Source organism: Plectropomus leopardus, chromosome 9 (genome assembly GCF_008729295.1).
Source record: "Plectropomus leopardus isolate mb chromosome 9, YSFRI_Pleo_2.0, whole genome shotgun sequence".
Classification (NCBI taxonomy): domain Eukaryota; kingdom Metazoa; phylum Chordata; class Actinopteri; order Perciformes; family Serranidae; genus Plectropomus; species Plectropomus leopardus.
Genome location: NC_056471.1, coordinates 11,534,374 through 11,553,971, shown reverse-complemented (window position 1 = coordinate 11,553,971; position 19,598 = coordinate 11,534,374). Strand labels below are relative to the sequence as shown.

At 42.1% G+C, this 19,598-nt stretch overlaps 1 protein-coding gene across 2 annotated transcripts in view; it reads right to left on the bottom strand.

The window, feature by feature from the left end:
• Positions 1–6,734: 6,734 nt before the first annotated feature.
• Positions 6,735–19,598, bottom strand: part of bnip1a (BCL2 interacting protein 1a) — a 48,100-nt gene continuing 35,236 nt past the window's right edge. The window contains exon 7 of one of the 2 annotated variants that reach the window (XM_042493615.1): positions 6,735–6,875. The gene's annotated coding sequence lies outside the window, so the exon portion shown is untranslated. Of the gene's footprint in view, positions 6,876–14,552; positions 14,628–19,598 lie in introns of those variants that run through there. The other variant, XM_042493616.1, reaches the window with a different exon arrangement.

Genomic DNA, 19,598 nt, shown 5'->3' with positions numbered 1-19,598 from the left:
CAAAAGTTCAATGCACAGTGTTACGAAGAAGTAGTATGTTCAGATTGCGTCCATACTGCAGGCAATACATAATTTTAAGGGCAGCTGCAGAGCCTAAGAAAAAAAAGATGAAAAAATAAAAATGTGGTTTGGAATGCACCCACTGAGCTTGTCAAATGAAAGAAGGCTACAATGTACGTATGATAGTTCATTTTTAAAAAAAAAAGAAAGTAAAAGAAAAAAAAACATAAGAGAAACCAAGAATCATATGAAAAGTTTTTAAAAATTGCATTTTACACACATTTCCTGCAGTTATTATTTTCACTATTTGGGTCAATGGTACAGTTTATCAGTTGTTCTGTACTGTTACTGTTATGTTATTTTATGTTATCTATTTCACTTAGTCAAGGGTCATTGATTTACCAAATGATAGAAAGGGGTCTTTCAAGGAAAAAGGTTGGAAAGCACTGACCTATGCAATACAATCTAAGCTCATGCCATGTGTTTACTCTTCAATGTTGTTATTTGGCCTCAGAGGTTGAGTTCAGACTAATGCAGGACAGGGCCCCAAAAACATAATGTGAACAGTCTAAAAAAATCAGGGCACTAAATCCAAGCTGAGCATACAGCCTCACAGTGTAAACATAACTTATAAAACCTTTCAGAGGAGAAAGAGCATGAGAAGGGAGCACTGTTCAGCTGTGAGAAATATCAAATACCAAAGTCTTCGAGGAACCTGAAGATGATATCTTAGTTTCTAAATTTGGCCCCGTTTATGACTGTGCGCATTTGTGCGTGTGTGTGTGTGTTGCTGGTGTCAGGTAAAAAGCTTGTATCTCTTGCGTGTTGACTTTGTGGGAGCCGCATTTAAGAAAAACATGCTTGTTTTAGCAGGATGACAGTGCATGTTTGGCCTCATCCAACAGAGTTTTATGAGTCCAAGGAGTTGAGAAACTGTCTCAACTCATTAAAGAGCATGTAAACTTGATGTTTTGCACTGTGAGTGTGCGCACCGCAACAGAAAAACATGCATTTTTGTTACACGGAGCTGCAGACATCTTTCTCTCTCTCCCCCATTAATGTACTCTATGGTGCGTTAACTCACCTGACTCGTGAAAAGAGAGGTTTTACTGGCCCAGCTCAGCAGGCAAACTCTGGGCTCTGATTCCAACCGGCATGAAAGCGCCACATATCAGACCCTCACTTAACTTGCCTCAAACAATGTGCTATTATAGAGTTTGCTCTGTATGGGTTATATTGCTAGAGCGCTGGCAGATTACAAAGTGCTCCATCTCATTACTGTCCATATAAGCCCACAGGCCTCGCCAGCACAAAGGAGTGATTGAGTGATAAGGGGAAAGAGATGGCCCGTGGCTGCCCATGAGAGCCCTCACCTTGGCTGCTCTAGCCTCGATGAGGGCAGAGGTGATGTCATCATGGCTAGAGACACAGGGGTCGACCCCTCTGATAGGTGGGCATGCTGGGACAAAAGAGAGCAGATGGGATACAAAGGCCCCATTTAATGAGAGTGAGACATGAGGCCAGAGCGGACTCCGTGGGTGGCACATAGTGTCATAGCTGCTGAAAAGACCGGTGAGCAATTAATCATCTGATTCAAGAACTGGGCAATGGGCTTATTATGTAAGGTCAGTTTGGACAGCAGCATTGAGGCAAAGGGAGCCTTTCTGGGTTACACTATTATTTGATCACACTGATCGCCCAAATATCCTTGATCCCATAATACTGGATCCAGGGATGCTATATTTATCATGATGGTCAGGTCCAACAATTGTGCAACATAATATGACACACTTACCCCTCATTAGAGATGAAGGGTCCTTTGTGGCAGCCTGACAATCATTAAAACTTCTCCCCTGGCTTGGCTTGTTTACTCTGTGGTAATTACCAGGTGATTGTGTAGCCTGTGACCCACATTCAGAGTCAGGTCAGCCAAGACATGGGGGATAATTGACAATATTCAGAGAAGTGCACGTAGAGAAAGAGTGTTAGAGTAGATAGTCATTTGTTCCTGCCTCATTAGACTGTGTTAGAAGACAAGCTGGCTCACAGTATTCTTGCAGTGGAACAATACCTTGTTCCAATGCAGGACCAAAAACGTGGTCTTCTGGTGTGTAAATGTGTTTGAGAGGGAATGCAGCAGCCTCGTTTATCCATTTATGCATTTGGTTATTCGCTCTCTGGTAATATGGAAAATAAATGACTAAACAGACTGTGTAACATATATGTCTTTGAGGTGAGCTCATTTGACCCAATCTAGCCTCTGAAGCATTTTTGGACTGCAAGCCTCTTCAGCTCCACCCATTTCACCTGTCCAAGTCAGTGCACCACTTCTCCTGGCAGTGCTCCTACCATGACAGACATACGTCACTGACTGCCTCCCTTAAACACACACACACACGCACACACACACACACACACACACACACACACACATACACACACACACACCTCTGCTCCATCTTAAATCATTTACCATCAACTCAATCTCAGTGTCACTCACAGCTCCTCATATACTGATGTTAGGTCAGTGGTGCCTTGGTGTCGGACAGCAATGCACCAAGGCACCCTTTAGCAGTGATATGAGACGCACCAGGCTGTGGCATTTTTTTTAATGTTCTGAGCAGCTGCTGTAGTAGAAAGTGTAAAAAAAAAACTTTGGACTTTCACCCAGGAGACCACTGTTTATGTCCCATGTGAAACCAAAAGTTATATTACTAGCAACATAGTTTACTGGTATGTGTAGCATACTACATTAGTAATGTACGTCACGTGACATATGACGTTAAATTATATTAGTAACAAACGTATTCATTTCAGTTGCTCCTGGATTTTGCAATGTTGCGATCACAACAATTCATGCAAATTCACCATTCTCTATGAATTCTGAGCTACCTTGAAATTTGGTCCAATCACTAACTAACTAAACCGCAAAGTTGACCAATAAAAAACGGGTGAAATCTCATTTCATTGTGGAGCTGCACACAGTGTATTGATTCACTCAATCCCTCCTTGCTCCACTTCCTCTCTCTGTTTATGAGAGACCTTTGCTGCAGGAATGTAAGCTCCACACCTGTGACAGAGTCACACACAGTGACAGGGCTAACTGTTAGCATCAAACGGCTAACATTACCCAATGGCTATTAATGACAGAGCTCAGCTGCCTCTGTGTCAGTGTGAGAATGTCGGAACTGTTTAATGGCTTAGTGGCAGATGTTAGATGCTGCTGCCGTGTTAGCTCATGCAAACCAGGCAGAGAGAGCAGCTCGTGGAGACCGTCCATCAGTGCTGATTGTCACCAATCAGCTGTCTGCCCTACCATCAGAAAATAATTTTAAGTCTGCGGGAAACACTGAATACCCACAGCAATAAGCTCAGAATCCGGGACAGCATCAAAAATCCTGAAATGACTGTTATTTGAAGCCAAACTATAATGTTATTTTCTAAATCTAACCAAGGGCTTTTGTTGCATAAACCTTTGAGAGTAAACCCTGTGAATATTTTAAGTCTATTTTAAAAGAGACTGCGTGCATTCAACCAGCAGAGACTGTACATTTGCTGTGAAAACATACGTTTATTTTGACAACACATAATGCATGTAACAAGCGTAAATGTACACGCCATCCCTGAGCATCCTAAACTGATGCTGGACTGATACCTAGAGTGTCATAGCATCAGTATTTGATGAGGTGGGAGTGAGAATGTTGTAAGCATATATGACAGTGGTACAATGACAATTTCTGCTATCATCCCAGATGTTAGCACCCCACTATTTGTTGGCTGTAGCCTTTGGGTTTTTTGACTATGGTTTTTGCAAATATGCTATTCAGTGTGTTTATTATGTCATTATCTCCACAAAGCAGCAGTGGGCATAAAAACAACCAATAAAAGCCAGACCCACCTGTGAGAAACTAATAGATGGCATGCCCCCAACAACACTACAGCGGCCAAACTAAATTCAGTTTGGCAGTGCTCTCGAATTTCTGTCGCATAAGACACTGTGAGGTCTCGGCTACTCAATGTCAATCTAGATCTGTCTAAACAAGAAGGTCCAAGAAGTAGGAAACAGTGACAACTTTTTAAGTTTCTAAAAACAAGAAGTAAACAACTTGATGAGGCCTAAAACATTAGACTCAAATGACTGAATGTTAGAAAATGCAACCAGTCACATGACATTGTTGACTGCCTGCAGGTGAGGGCCTGTAGTGGGATGGTGAATAAAGCTGTGTGAAATGTTTGGGTGATCGCAGCCAAATGTAACACTTGTTTTTGGTTGCATCATGCACTTTGAAATTGTGAACCAGCTGCTAAAAATAACAATATTTTATTTCCATTTCACCAACTTGACTACTTGATTTCATGTGCTGGTTAGGAGTTATAAGAAGTCAGATTCTGAAGGAGAAATATTCAAACTCTTATTTGTGTCTGTGGTTATCCAGTGCTCCTCAGACACATGTTGGACCCTGTAAAACTATGCATTAGTTAGCAATAATAACCCTTTTAGGTAGCTCATTAGAAAAGTGTTATTTGACATGAGACATGATTGGAGAGGATTGTTTCTATACTGGCGCCTGTGTCTACAGAAAACACCATTGGACTTGTACAGTGATAATATTACAGCCTTATATAAGGCTACCTGTTTGTAAAGAATAAAGTGTTTTTATTGTACTGATGTGGAATGCGTTCAACATTTTATTTTTCTTGTCTGGAGGGAACTATTTTCTGATAGTGGTATAAATAAAGCGCATGATATACTGTATTTAGAATAGTTGAGGTTAATTAGCCAGCCCATGAATTAGTGGTTGGGTCCAGATCAAACCAACATGTCACAGATGCTTGTGAACCTCAGTGCCATGAGGTTACAATTGTAGGATGTTTTGGGATATTTGTTGTTTACGATGTGTGTTCTACAGTTAGGGGTAATTGATTGCTGTGATGGTGTGTGTTGGAACATGTTGTATTTTTCCGTAAGGCCAGCGGCTGGGGGGTGGGAGGTGGGGGTTGGGGGGCCGGGCTGCTACAGAAGATGAAAAGTTCTTCGACCGTCCAACCTTCCCAGGAATTCTCAGAATTCCAGTTCCTAATTATGACATCCGCGGAGGAGAGCCCCAACACCCCCTCCATCCCCATCACCCCAACACCCATTACAAACACACACTTGCGTGAACACAACAACAACAAACTCGTGCACACATTCCAAATGCCCCTCTGTGAGCATCATCACGGACCAGAGACAGTAAGTGAAATGGATGAAGAGCCTCGAAGCAAAAAGGGGAAGATGAGAAGGTTAAGATGGAGTCAGAGGTAGTGTGTGAAAGAGAATGGCTTAAAGCTGATAGTTCAGTCTTTTGTCTTTTTGTCTCTGCAGGCATTTCAAAAGGTACAGTGAACACACCTCAACCTGGCCCAGTTCCTGGTGGTCTTTGGGATCAAGTAACAGGTCTTTTTAAAGGTTAGGAAATACAGAGTTTAATGCTTTGTGCATATTAGCTTAGCAACTATTCTTTCATAGACTCAAGTTTGTACCTTGCAAAATTACATTTCATGATAGCTGAGAACTACCAGATGTACATTTTGGTATACTTATACTAGAATTAACATATACTTCATTAACAAGTCTAAACTGAGCTAAGCACAGCTAATCTATATAGCACTTACTGCATGCAGAATAATTAAAAGTATAGCACTTCATTTTAACATACAGCGAACGAACGAACCCTTGCGGGTGGAGAGTGAAATATTGCAGGTGCAGAGGGATTGACACACCTCAACAATTAATTGTGCTTACAGAAAGCTTAGACTAGTGTGCTAGTTGGTTCACATTTCGCCACCTTTGCCAAAGTACCAAAAAAACAGCTGCGCCCAAGCTGTTAAAGAGATGTATGAGGTGGGGCGAAAAAAACAAAACAATGAGCTGAAGGTTGCTAAAATGCTCTCTATAGATGAGGGGAATGGCAGAGATAGGTAATAATTCTCTTTGGGTTCTTCATTACAAGTGACCTATGTCACATACAAGTAGCCGTGTGATCTATTGTTAGTATAAAAACATTGCTAATAATGGCTTTACTTAGAAAAGCCCCTAAAAAGCAATCATGCCTCTTGCTCCCACATTCCCCATCATATCAAGCAGTATAGGGCTGGTTAACTGGGTTGTGAGCCTGGCCTTACATACAGCCTCTTCATTTCATGTGCCAGAAGTGCTTTGGGACACAAATTCTCTGGTGTGAGTCGTGGGAGGTACGAACTGAGCACTGGTGTTTCTGTTTGCTCTGTACATTTTGTTCCTTGGGGAAATCTCACTGATTAAGTGCTACTATTTTGACAATATGTCAACTCACAGGGAGTGAAGATGAATTTATGTGCTTGGCGGTTCTGTAAACAGCATTGCTGACCAACATGTTCCCAACCTCATCCCAATGCCGTCTGAAAAAAAGGGTCCGTGGACTGCCTATTTTAGTGCTGCTGTCAGACTGTAAAACTGTAATGAATCGTTTTAATTAAAACCCATGAAGTGCCCCCTCTTTTTTTTTCTCTTTTTTAATTTCTCTCCTGAATAAATCTCTGGTGTGAGCATCAGTGAGTATGCATGAATTCTCTATGACGCAAATATACCAATTCCTAAAATGCATATGTATGTTTCTTTATTTTTAGGATTGAGCCCCTGGCCAGACCACTCTGTGAGTCGTCGTGGGGATAGAAGGGCCCTTTATTAACGATGGCACACAGGGGTCCTTCATGAGGCCCACATGGGCACTTTATAACATCTGACATAAGCATTTGAGAGTGTGGTTACCAGTGCTTGTGGTTGATCCATGGCTGATGGAGTCCAGTCTTATGGGGTTTGAAGGCTCCCTCTTACTCACTCTCTCTCCACTGCCCTTCAACCAAGAGAAAGAGAAAGAAACAGACGGGGTAAACACAAATGCAGAAGACGGAGAAAGGGGAAAATCAAAATCTCGGGATGCTGGACCAGAAACACACAGAAGCTGTTGGATAAACACCATGAACTTCATATAAAAGCTCTGAGGGGGCTCGCGAGAAAAAAGCACTACTAATCATTTTGAGCCAATGCTATATTAGTCTGCAGCAGAGGTGTTGGCTGACTTTCTTAAAGTGTTACACAAAAGCAATTCCAAACGCTATGGGTGTTTTCTGATCCTGTGCCCCTATTGGCATCTGTGTCACTCCTTTCCAGATAAAAACTGCACAAAAATGATTCATATCTGCATTTCTGCTCTGACACCTCTGTGGCTGAAATTTGGATTTGGTTCATCTACAAAGCCCAATTCCAATGAAGCTGGGACATTGTGTAAAACATAAGTGGAAACAGAATACAATGACTTGCAAATCATTTTCAACCTATATTCGATTGAATACACTACAAAGACAAGATATTTAATGATCAAACTGATAAACTTTATTGTTTTTTTGCAAATATTCACTCATTTTGAATTTGATGCCTGCAACATTTCCCAAAAAAGCTGGGACAGAGGCAACAAAAGACTGGGAGAGTTGATGAATGCTCAAAAAACACCTGTTTAGAACATTCCACAGGTGAACAGGTTAACTGGAAACAGGTGAGTGTCGTGATTGGGTATAAATGGAGCATCCCCGAAAGGCTCAGTCATTCACAAGCAAGGACGGGGTAAGGTTCACCACTTCGTGAACAACTGCGTGAGCAAATAGTCCAACAGTTTAAGAACAATGTTTCTCAACATACAACTGTAAGGAATTTAGGGATTTCATCATCTACAGTCCATAATATCATCAAAAGATTCACAGAATCTGGAGAAATCTCTGCACGTAAGCAGTGAGGCCGAAAACCAACACTGAATGCCCGGGGCCTTCGATCCCTCAAGCGGCACTGCATTAAAAACCGACATCATTCTGTAAAGGATATTACCACGCGGGTTTAGGAACACTTCGGAAAACCATTTTCAGTTAACACAGTTCTTCACAACATCTAAAAGTGTAAGTTAAAACTCTACCATGCAAAGCGAAAGCCATATATCAACAACACCCAGAAACGCTGTACCATTAATGCTGAAAGGTACAGACAGGTTTTGGAGCAACATATGCTGCCTTCCAACCAATGTCTTTTTCAGGGACGTCCCTGCCTATTTCAGCAAGACAATGCCAAGCTACATTCTGCACAGGTTACAACAATGTGGCTTCGTAGTAAAAGAGTGCAGGTACTAGACTGGCCTGCCTGCAGTCCAGGCCTGTCTCCCATTGAAAATGTGCGGCGCATTATGAAGCACAAAATACAACTACAGAGCACCTGGACTGCTGAGCAACTGACGTCATACATCAAGCAAGAATGGGAAAGTATTCCACCTACAAAGCTTCAACAATTAGTGTCCTCAGTTCCCAAACACTTATTGAGTGTTTTTAAAAGGAAAGGTGATGTGATGTAACACAGTGCCCTGTCCCAGCTTTTTTTGGAACGTGTTGCAGGCATCAAATTCAAAATGAGTGAATATTTGCAAAACACAATTAAGTTTATCAGTTTGAACAATAAATATATTGTCTTTGTAGTGTATTCAATTGAATATAGTTTGAAAAGGATTTGCAAAGCATTTTATTCTGTTTTTATTTACGTTTTACACAACATCCCAACTTCATTGGAATTGGGGTTTGTAATTGGCCAGGGTTCAGGGAAGATCATGGATTGGATTAAAACAAGGCTTAGTGTTAACAACCAAGCTTGGTTGAGCTTAGCAGCACTTTGAGTGAAATGCTAACATCAGCATGCTAACAATGACAAAGTTAACATGCTGATAATTAGCATACCATGTTAGTTTAGTATTTTAACATTCTAATATTTACTACTAAACATAAAGTATGCAGTAGATGGCCATTAGTCCTTGAATGCCTTTACCAGATGTCAAGGCAATCCATCCTGTATTTGTGATGCTTAATTCTAGACCAAAGTGGTAGACCGACTGACCAATGGACTGACATGTTAATGTCTAGAGCCACTAGCATGGCTAAAAACTTCTTGGATAAGGTTAAAAACATACTGTGGCTCAGGTTAAAAACAACAACCATGTGGTTAAGTTCAGGGGAGGATCATGGTCGTAGTAAAACAACGCTGACAGCCAGTAGTAAAAGGGGATGCAAACAGCAGTTGTTGGTGTCACCCACCCAACCATTCATTCAGACCTCTTCCCTAAAAGCTTTTGCGGTACTTTAACAACATCACGCTGCTTCCACCTTTGCTTCTGACAGACAACAGTCATAATTCGCATGGCCACACGAGGTCCTTCTCATAAAATTGTAAACATAAGTCATTTAAGGCATTTGAACAAACAACCCGTGCTGTAGTATTGTGAGACTCCAAATTTAGCCAATGTCTTGCAGGTCAGGAATGTTAGATAACCTGCTACCAGTTTTCAGGCCATGCCTGAGTGTTTGTGTTTGTATCCGTATGTGTGAACATTCCTTGCATGGCCAAGCATCAGAGCTGAGTGCACAGAGGGGGGTCAGTGGAGTGCTTGTAGACCAACTCAGTGAACCCTGGAAGGCTGGTTCATCCTTCATCATTACATTGTGCTGAAAGATCACAGTGAGAGAGAGGGAGCAAGCTGCTTTCAGTCATTTGTGCACACACAGAACACACTTTTATCCAGCTCACAATCCCTGATCCATCCCTTAAACCCTTACTTATCCACTGTCTCTGGGCACATTTTATTGAGTCATGTAATAAATCTGTTCTATGTGGTTGGTTTGATCTCATGGGGAAAAAAAAACAAAACAAAAAAAAAAAAACGTAAGTTATTTGTTATTTCTGAGTTTGAAGGATTTCATAACCTTTTTGACCCAGATTTAAAGTCCCCAAATTTTGTTATAATTCCATAGCAGGAGGAAGCTCCAAATGAGTCACAAAGACATTTCAATGTATTTAAAGCTCCTTATTTTCAGTCTAAATATACCAGACATTCATGCATGAGTTTGACAAATCTCCTGTGACCCTGTTTGCATATTAAGCAACCACAAATAGCATCTTGACCCCAAGGATGAGAACTCTGGTGTAAACATTTGAAGCTCTGTTGCTCTTGTGCAACAAGTTGAAATAAACTGGACCCGTAAGTACTTGTTGCAATGTTGATGTCTTCCTCCAGTGTGTGAACCTCTTGTTTGGCTCTCAACTCTCTATCAAGGGAGACCGCATGGCAAAGCGAGACATTTTTAAGGTCCGGGGAGCCCCAGCGCAGTGAGGTGCAGCTTAGTTTTCATGACATTGCGATGGTGGGCGCCACTCATCTTCATGGTTGCGGATTCCAACCCCCAATCTGCTGATTACGCTGTCTTGGCCATCCCAGCGTGCGTAGTCATACCTGTGGGTTGGATGGGAGCTGCAGACAGCTAGTGAATTGAAGTTGAGCGTTTATGGTGTGAGAAGCAGCCCCAGGGTCTAAACATGGTCTTAGTGGAGTCTGTCACGGTAGGTTTGGTGAGAGAGGCAGACAATGGCTCCGGTGCCTCTGTGGTTATAAGCTGGCCAGCATCGATCAAGGCTGTGGTATCACATGATTCAAGTTAGCTTAAACATACGATATGTCTTGAGGGCTAATGCCTCCGGTCAACAGCTAGCCAGCCTATATGTGTTGTGGGTTAAATTCAGCTGCTAACCAAAAGCCGGGCTTCTTTGTGAGACCTAAGCTGGATGAAGTTGCTGTGTGGGCTCTTTGTGCTGTTGGTTTGGGTTAGAGGGAGTTGGCCTGAGGAGCTGAGGATGTAGCAGACATGCACAGTGGTGGGAAGTATGTGGTAATTATTGTGTTCAGGACTGCCATCTGTCAACTCTCCCCTTTTAGATATTTACTGGACCCGCATTCCTCCTGCTGGGTTGGTGGATGGGATGCACTTTGTACTGTGTGTGTGAGTGTGTGTGTGTGTGTGTGTGTGTGTGTGTGTGTGTGTGAGTGAGTGCGTGCGTGCGTGTGTGCATGCGTGCGTCTGGTAAATGCATGCACGCCGTACACAAAGTAGTGTATATGGTGTGTATACCAGATTCTCTGCCTCAGGCCATCTTCCATCATAATACCTTATTGTCCAACTCATTTTCTTCTTCTTCTTCTTCTTCTTCTTCTTCTTCTCTCTCTCTCTCTCTCTCTGTCTTACTTTCTCATGGTTTATATCTCCACTACAGCATCAGTTTGTCTTTGTGAGTTATTTACATTTTTCAGAGAAGCAGTTATTCATTGAATATACAAATATAACTCAGTCTGTTTATGTGTTGTGTGTATGTTAGATTCCAAACATTCTCCTTGTAATGATGTGCAAAGAATTAGGTGCATTAGTTGTGTCTGTTTGCCAAAAGGAGGGGGTGGGGGTTGTGTGTGAATGTTTTTCATTAGAAAAACAAAACCCTTTTTGCATTTTTTAGTTTGTATAGTTAGCAGCAGTCTGTCCAAGAAAAACGAATGAGAAAATCTGCCAGTTTGAGTTTGTCTTCACTGTCAGTTTTAAGTGTACCTGTCATGGTGTGAGCTGGGTTCATCTCCACAGTTTGAGCAGAGCTCTTGGTTGCGCTAATGGAAATCTGTCGAGGGCTTATACATGGGCATGAGAGTTTTCTGTTTGTGTTCTATGGTGGGTAGAAATCGATTAAAAGTTTGTGTTTGAGCTGATTTCACTCTACAGGGAGTTATGAATAAAGATGAACAATGACTTGTGCTTTACTTTCTCTCTTTCTGATAGAGAAACAGTAGTCCTACTCTCAGGAGGGAGTAGCTTTAGTAGCATTGCCTGATTTGGAGGATTATTATAATCCATTCAGCCAACAAAAATATTCTTTTACCAAGGGCTGAGGAAGCCTGTAAAACTGATGAAGTGTAAAAGAAAATAATGCTCAAGAGAGACAAAAAGAAAAGCAGACAGGGACAGGCTAGTTTTCTCATATGAACTCTGGACAACACATTCACTTTCTTCTCTTGACTTTTTCTTTCACACATATAGCACACAGATTGTCGATGTCAGGCCTGTTCTCACCTACTGAAAATTTTCTGTTAGATTGAGGCGAGGGGAAGATAGGGCAGGGTAATGTAGAGCATATAGGAGGCAGGTAATGATGCTGAGTGCACCACAGTCATGTAGCCAGTTCATAATTTGGTCATAAAAAAACAAGTCTCTTGCTGTTCCTTGAATATGCCTTCCCCCTGCATTCCCCCATTGGTATTTACTGACAGAAGCTTCTAAATTTTGTCATCTCTTAGACAAATTCATTGCTATCTTCATGTAAATGATGCTTCTTCTTTACCATCAGATGCTTGTTTTTTTTTCTGTTTTAATATTTCAAGCCGAATGATAGAAACTTCATCAACAGGCCCACTTGCTTGCTGTGAATTCTCCGGAGAATTACCTACTCTATTCACATGTAGGTTCAATTGCATGTTACACAGACTTTGGACATTTGCATCACATACAGCAGCTCTGGGTAATGTGGAAATAGTTTCAGGTTTGCAATAAATGTGTGAAAGGGGCTTAAGTGAAGAAGACAAGACCAGTGTCACCAAACTTCTCATTCTGGAGGCCCTGTTTCTTTTGACACTGGAGATGCGTGTGTATGCATAACAGCTTTGGTCTGAGATGGTTTCTTATAGCTCCACACAGGTCTGCCTACCATCCCCTTGTGCGGTGATGTCAGAGGAACGACTTATGTCTGAGAGCTGCTCTTGGCAACAGGCCAGACAGGTCGGTCAGTAAACACGGCACGGGTCTCCTGTAGAGCGTTTGATGTTTGAAGTATATACAGCAAGCAAAGCTCAAGCAGTGGTCTTGGCTGTCATGGTGGGACCCTTGAAGGAGTCTGTGTTGTTATAGGAAGGGTCCCAAGCCACGGCATTAACTCTTATTCCCCACAGCCACTCATGACAAACCAGCAGGCTTCAGATGTGGCTTTTCCACACACACAAGAGCAGAGTGGTTCAGACTAATATTTTATAGACCTGTAAAAACAGCACCATAAACAGAGGCTTCACTGAGTAACACATGGGGGTCTTGTCCTGTAAACCAACAACTCAAAGAGGCAATGATTTTTTGTGTTTGTGTGTGCGGTTGTTAAAATTCTGTCATCATGATGCTGAGTGTTTAACCTCCATCTGTAAAATGAGGTGTGTGATTCTATGTATTTGACTTCATTCGTTTATTACAAGAGTAGGTGTTGCAGGTCCGTAGTATTCAGCATGGATGTAGTCTCCTTAGCACCGTGTCAGGGACGACTTTACTGACATCTTAGCCCCGACATCTTCCCTTGATGGTCTGGGTTTCTCATGGCTATAAAGTTTATTTGTTGGCTGTGTCTCCCACTGGCTCCACTTCCAAAAATCACACTTTCCTAAATCAAAAAATTCCAGTGAAATATAGTTCTCCGAATTACTGTATAGTCGAGTGTTCCCAGAATATGCTGTTCCTAGAAAACAGGGTGCTAAATCTCAGGAATGCTTCTGAAACCAAAATGTGGGCCAAATGGTTTCCACGAAAACTTGGAAAAAGATTGACACGAAGACTTTTGCGACTTTTAGTAGAGAGCATTATAGCATGTGATGGGATGTTCAAGTGAAGAAGGGGAGGAGGGTTTCTTTTTACGATTGTGTTGCTCATGATTCGGCGTGCTGAGATGATTGATCCTGACTGAGCAAGCGTTCTCCCTCAGCAACCATAATGGACTAGGTGGTGGGCACTGAGGTCGGCATTGTTTTCAGAGCCACACGCACGCACACACAAAGCCAAGCTTGAGTGCCACCACACATGAATGGAGATAAATGCAGTGAGTGCCTGAGGTTTCCAACGTGGCTGTGTTATATGAGTAAATGATTAATCCGCATAGTTGGACCCTGTCTCCTGTCCGCAACGGCATACTCCAAGGCCACACAGCTGGTACCAATTTGCATGCCCCCGCCACATCGTGATCCAACTGCATGTGTAGGAATCATGGCTTATCGCAGCAGTAATTCAGTCCTTCCTCTCATGCCGAGGCTATTCTTGGCCTTTCTGCCTCTTTATTTTTAGTCACGGCTGCTTCTCTGGGTCATTGAAGTGGTCTTGATTTGGTGCGTCAGCTCAAAGCAATGGAGCCTGGATCCTAAATTGTCATGAATCACCTTTGGGGTGCATGCTTCAGCAGTCACAACATCTCTGTCTGACACAAAGAACTGCTTCGTGTTGCTTTGTTCTTAAAAGCTACAGATGTTACCACTCACCTGGTTGTGGTAGAACTAAGGATGTTTCTTTGTTTTTTTGTGTGTTTTTTTTAGCTCTTTCGTGTGACTATTCAGGTCTGGGTGTACATGTAAGAGTGCGTGCATGTTTGACTCTGCCCCTCAGTTCATCAGGTTTAAATGGTATCTTGTACAAAAGAATCTGGGCCCCATTAAAGTTCTGGCAAATAAAAGCACAAACAAAAATAAACTGGAGAGACTCTGATAAATCTTTATTTGAGCGTGCCTCCTTTAAAGACATCAAAGTGGTCACTCACAGGACATGTGCTGCAGACCTTGAGGTGACCTCGCAGGAGGATGGATGGCCCCCGGGCTCCTCATTTGATGACCTCATTCACCGTTCGGCGGGAAATGAACTCGACTCTCCGTCCTCTGTCTTGGCTCGTCCCTGGGTTCCTGGGTGGACTGGGAGCCACAGGGAACATGGAGTGCATCCCAGATTAACATAATGGAGTTAATTGATCAACTAAAGTTCAGTTGGGGGACAGTCCTTGAATGCGCTCACTCCTTTTCTGTTTGTTACTCACTGAGGTCCAAGATTACCTCACTCCATTCATGGCTTCATACCTGAATCTGAGCTCTCGGGTCACATCAGATAGTACTGACAGCTCCCTTTGTCTCCCTCTGTTGCCTTTTCTTTGTTCAGTTCTCTTATTACTGTTGGGGTCAATGGAAACCAATGGCAGATGGACAGCTAGCTCCAGGTCTTGAGATGAATTTAGATGAACCATTTATAAAGTTATTAAAGGGACAGTTTGGTATTTTGAGAAACTGGCTTGTTTGCTCTCTAGCTGAGAGGTGAAGGAGATGATTGATACCACCCTCAAGTGTGTGGGCTAACATTGACTCCACAATCAGGAGACAGTTAGCTTCACTTAGCATAAAGGCAGACTATTTTTTAACTGGGACCTTGTTGTCCCTATGAGTTTGCCATGGATCCAGCCGAGACTCCGCTAAGTGACTGCATCAGGCCGGGAAAAAATCCAGCACATAGGCCCTTATAAATTGCAGTTTGTCATTTTTACTGTTTGGTTTTATGCACATATTATGCTGGAGTAACAAGGGTAACAAGAATAGGACCAAAATGCAGATTGATCAGTTCAGGGAAGTCCGACATGGCAAACAAATCCAAAAAAGGTTATGCAGGGAATCATATGGCATCAGGTCAGGCAGATACAGGCCCAGGTTAAAGTGCAGCTTAGAATAAAAGAAAAGGTGAGAATAAAAGGGAAAAGGTGAGTAGATGGGTGTGGCAGCCAGGTGATGGGTAAAGGAGGGAAAGTCTGAGGGCATCTGGAGGATGGAAGGAGATTGTGATTGCAGTAATTAACACAAATTCAGCCAATCCCCCATGAATTCTGCACAACCTTGCAATTTTGGCCAATCATCACATCTTTAATGCAAAGTTGACCATTTAAAACAGGAAAAATGTGATTTCATTGTTGAGCTACACACAGCATATTGATTCACTTGGCCCCTCCTTGTCCCGCTTTCTCTCTGTTTATCATGAGACAACTGCAGCAGGAGTATACGCTCTGTGCCTGGGACTGTGTCACACACACAAAATGACATGGCTACTGTTATTAACGCTTACAGTTATTCACGTGTTTAATGACAGAGACAAGTCGTTTCAGTGGTGGTGTGAGATGGTTGGGACCTTTTAACAGCTTAGTGTTGGATGTTTGCTGCTCCTGCTGTGTTAGCTTGTACTAACCAGGTAGAGAGAGCAGGAGGAGAGCAGCTCACAGAGAAAGTTCTTCAGTACTGTGTTGAATGGCAGCAACAGCTGATCATTAGTGATCACAGTCATAACAAGTAGATTCTAATTCTTTTGTAAACACAAAATGCTCAAAATAATCGGCTCCACATCCAAGACATCATCACAACTTAAAACAAATAAAACAAAAATAAACATTGCAGCATGCATTGCAATTTTTTTTTTACAAAAGCTGGAGTGAAATCAGGCTTGTCAGAAGGCAACAATCCCGAAAAATCAGCCCGTGAAGTCCTGAGGGGACTGGAGAATGAAAAAAGGTCTGGTATGGGTAATAAGAAATGTGGCTGGAGAAGAGGGATGGAGAGAAACAAAAAATGTAACATGATAATTGGTGAACTTTAGAGGTGCTGTAGGCCTATTTTGTTAACTTTGAACAGAGCCAGGCTTGCTGTTAACCTCTGTTTTCCATCTTTGCACTTGGCTTAGCTAGTCCAAGACCATCAAAGCCATCATACCAACATGTCTTCATGAGTAAAAAGCAAAAAAGGGCTCACATGGTCACTTTCCTTCTTTCTTGGCTGAATGGTGGTGTGCGAAGGCTTGTGAATGAACTAAGAGGCCCATGTGTATAAGGCGTTAATGCATAGCAGCACTGAGGGTCGACTTTGTTGAGCTACTGTTGGAGTGACAGAGAACCGCCAACTGTTTGCTACTTATCATTTGCTTCAATCTGTTAAGCCTCCTATTGAAACCTTGTGATCCATGCAGTTCTAACTCCCTTCTAAACTGCACTGAGGATGAAAATCCAGCAGAAAGCTTTCGCCACATAAAGCAGAATAAAACTGAGGTCCTACCCTTTGGGCCAGCAGACAATTCCACAACCTCAATCAATACCTTGAGCTTTTGTCATTGAATGTAAACCCCTTTGCAAAAAATCTTGGTTATCTTTGAGTCTAGTTCAAAATCTGTTGACGAATTAAGTCAGTCATCAGCAAGCTTCTACCATTGCAAAATTAAAATTAATCCTGCCTGTTAAAGATCTGAAGACTATAGTCTACGATTTTATATCCTCTGGCCTGGTCTACTGCAATTTTCTCTATGTAGAAATCAGTCAGTCATCCCTATCTCACCCACAGCTTGTTCAAAATACAGCAGTAAGACTCCTCCTCAGAACCAGAAAGAGAAACAGTGTAGAATGTTACGATATTGTACCCTAGTTCTATTCGCACAGGCTCTTGAAGAAAGCATGAACGTAGCTGGCCAGTCAGGATGTGCATACCCAAATACATGCAGACCCCATAGTTTACAGGGAGGCGGATTTCCTCGTCCGACATCCAAAACCCTCTACTGGACTTCTTGGGTACAGTGGGTGGAGCCCAAAGACTAAACGCCCTGTGGCAACATAACATCAACCCAGCAACACTGATCCTAACTGGCTAAAGGTTGGTGTGCCACACCGCGTTACAGAAGAGAGCAAGATGTTCGACGCTGTGAAGCCGCCTCCCTATATACTATAGGTTCCTTACATATTTGGGTACGCACGCCCTGGTAGGCCGATTACGTTTATGCTTTTCTCATTGTGCATATGCGTTCTTGTGATTAGAGTAGTATTACCTAAAGAGTCCAGTAGAGGGCGGAACCTGTGTGAGATAGAAGTCCCCTGTACGGGCCTTTTTTTCACTGGTACTTCACTTGTACAGTGAAGTACACAAAGTGATAAATAATTCTATAATTTGTTGTTAAAGCATGGGCTGGCACCAAGTTACATCTCTGAACTGTTTATATCCTTACATAGTCTGCCATGTCTCTACAGTGGCCCACAATGGACAAACCAAATGCTGGCTCTAGAAAGGAGCATATGTGTTTTCATGTTGGACACAGCACTTCTCCTACACACTTGGCACAAAGGAGAAGTTTCAGGTCTGCAACCTCACTGCTTGATGCCACTAAATCCTACACACTGCACTGTTAAATGTGCTCTATAAATAAAGTTGTCCTGACTTGACTTAAGCCAACTACCTCCAGATTTTTTCATTCCTTTTGGACTCCCTTTGAACAAATAACAAAACTTTAAAGAAAAATGTCTTTTAAAAAAGTTGTTTTTGCTGGCAGCGTGTTCAGCTTGTGCTTGTGTTCGCCGTTGATGCAGACTCAAGATAAGCATCAACAACCCACTGCCAGCCAGCCAACCTTCACTTTCTTTCCTCCAGTCATGACTATTTATGTTCTTTTGATTCAAACAAGACCATATGGGTGAAACTTCTACAATATTGTCCCATCATCACTTTCATCAAGTGATATGTCTTTACAGAGATAGTATTGGGATTGAAGAGAAACCTGATTGTCTCTTAAGAGATAAAAACTGACTACAGTTTGAGGATAGAGAGGAAGAGTGAGGAAAATGGATGGAAAAACAAAGCAAAAATAATGACCATTTCACACTCAGCAGCCAATGAGCTTTGATGAAGTGCAAGAAAGAGATACATGGTTTGAGAAATGAGAGGGAACACGAAGGATGAACTGAGGTAACGTCTTAACGCCTTCCTCTTACTAGCTTATGTAGATCTGTGTTCCCTCATTAAAATATCTCCACGGGATGAACCTCGTCCTCAGCTCGTGGAGCATCTACAATTTCTTTTAAAGGCTCGGTGTCAGCTTCAAATTTGCTTAGTAATGTGTGTGCATGCATGCACAAGTGTGTGTTTTTGCAGCTGCAGGGATACTTGTGTTGTGTGAATAGCCTATGTGCCTGGATAAGAGAGAGAGAATGAAACAGAGATCAGGAAAGCAAAGAGAGAGAAAGAAAGAAGCTGAGAGAGGGTTACTCAAGGTAGCTCCTGTTGTGGCAGATAAGCTGCCACCGGCTATTCAGGGATTTGCCAAGATGCCATTTTTATTATCAGTGTTACGGTTAATTACATCCAGGATGAATTATATTGGAGGAATATTGAATTTGGAAGGTTGGTGCAGCTGACGTGCTGACAGACACATGAAAGAGACAGTTTTATTCGCTTATGCGTTTTGTGATTTTAATCTCATTAATCATTGTGTGAATGTGGAGTCTAAACAGCTAATAATTTATAACTAATGGCTTTCAAAATATTATCCTTCCTGTTAGCTTAGTGATGCTTTAACAATCTGTAATATGCTATGGTTGTGAAAAATCCCTTTTGGATGGTGTTTATCCTTCAGTACAACACTTTTACTTTTCAGTTTAAGCTATGTTCAATCCATCAGGGGTCAAACAAGGTGGATAATTTAAAGGGATACTTAAACAACAAAATGATCATTTGTATATCAATTACTCAACCTGTGTTAAGCTGAATTTGTGAGAAAACATGAGAAAAATTGGCATACCTGCACAATGAACAAAAAAATCCAAAAACAGAGGTAATTCTTGATGAATTGGAGTCAATGGGGTCCATGATAACAACAGTGTTAACAACAGCAAAACTATATCAAAACATCAATTAACATACTGTCACACAACTTGTGGAGCATAATGTGAGTCTCATTTATCCAGTCGTATGCTTAGAACTTCCCAAATGCATGCAAATTCACTAAAACCGGAAAACAAACCAAGCAGCCATGAGGTGCTGCCTGTGGCAAGCTGACTGTCAATGGCTGTGAAAAGCTGTGGTTGTCTGGCTTCTTATTAT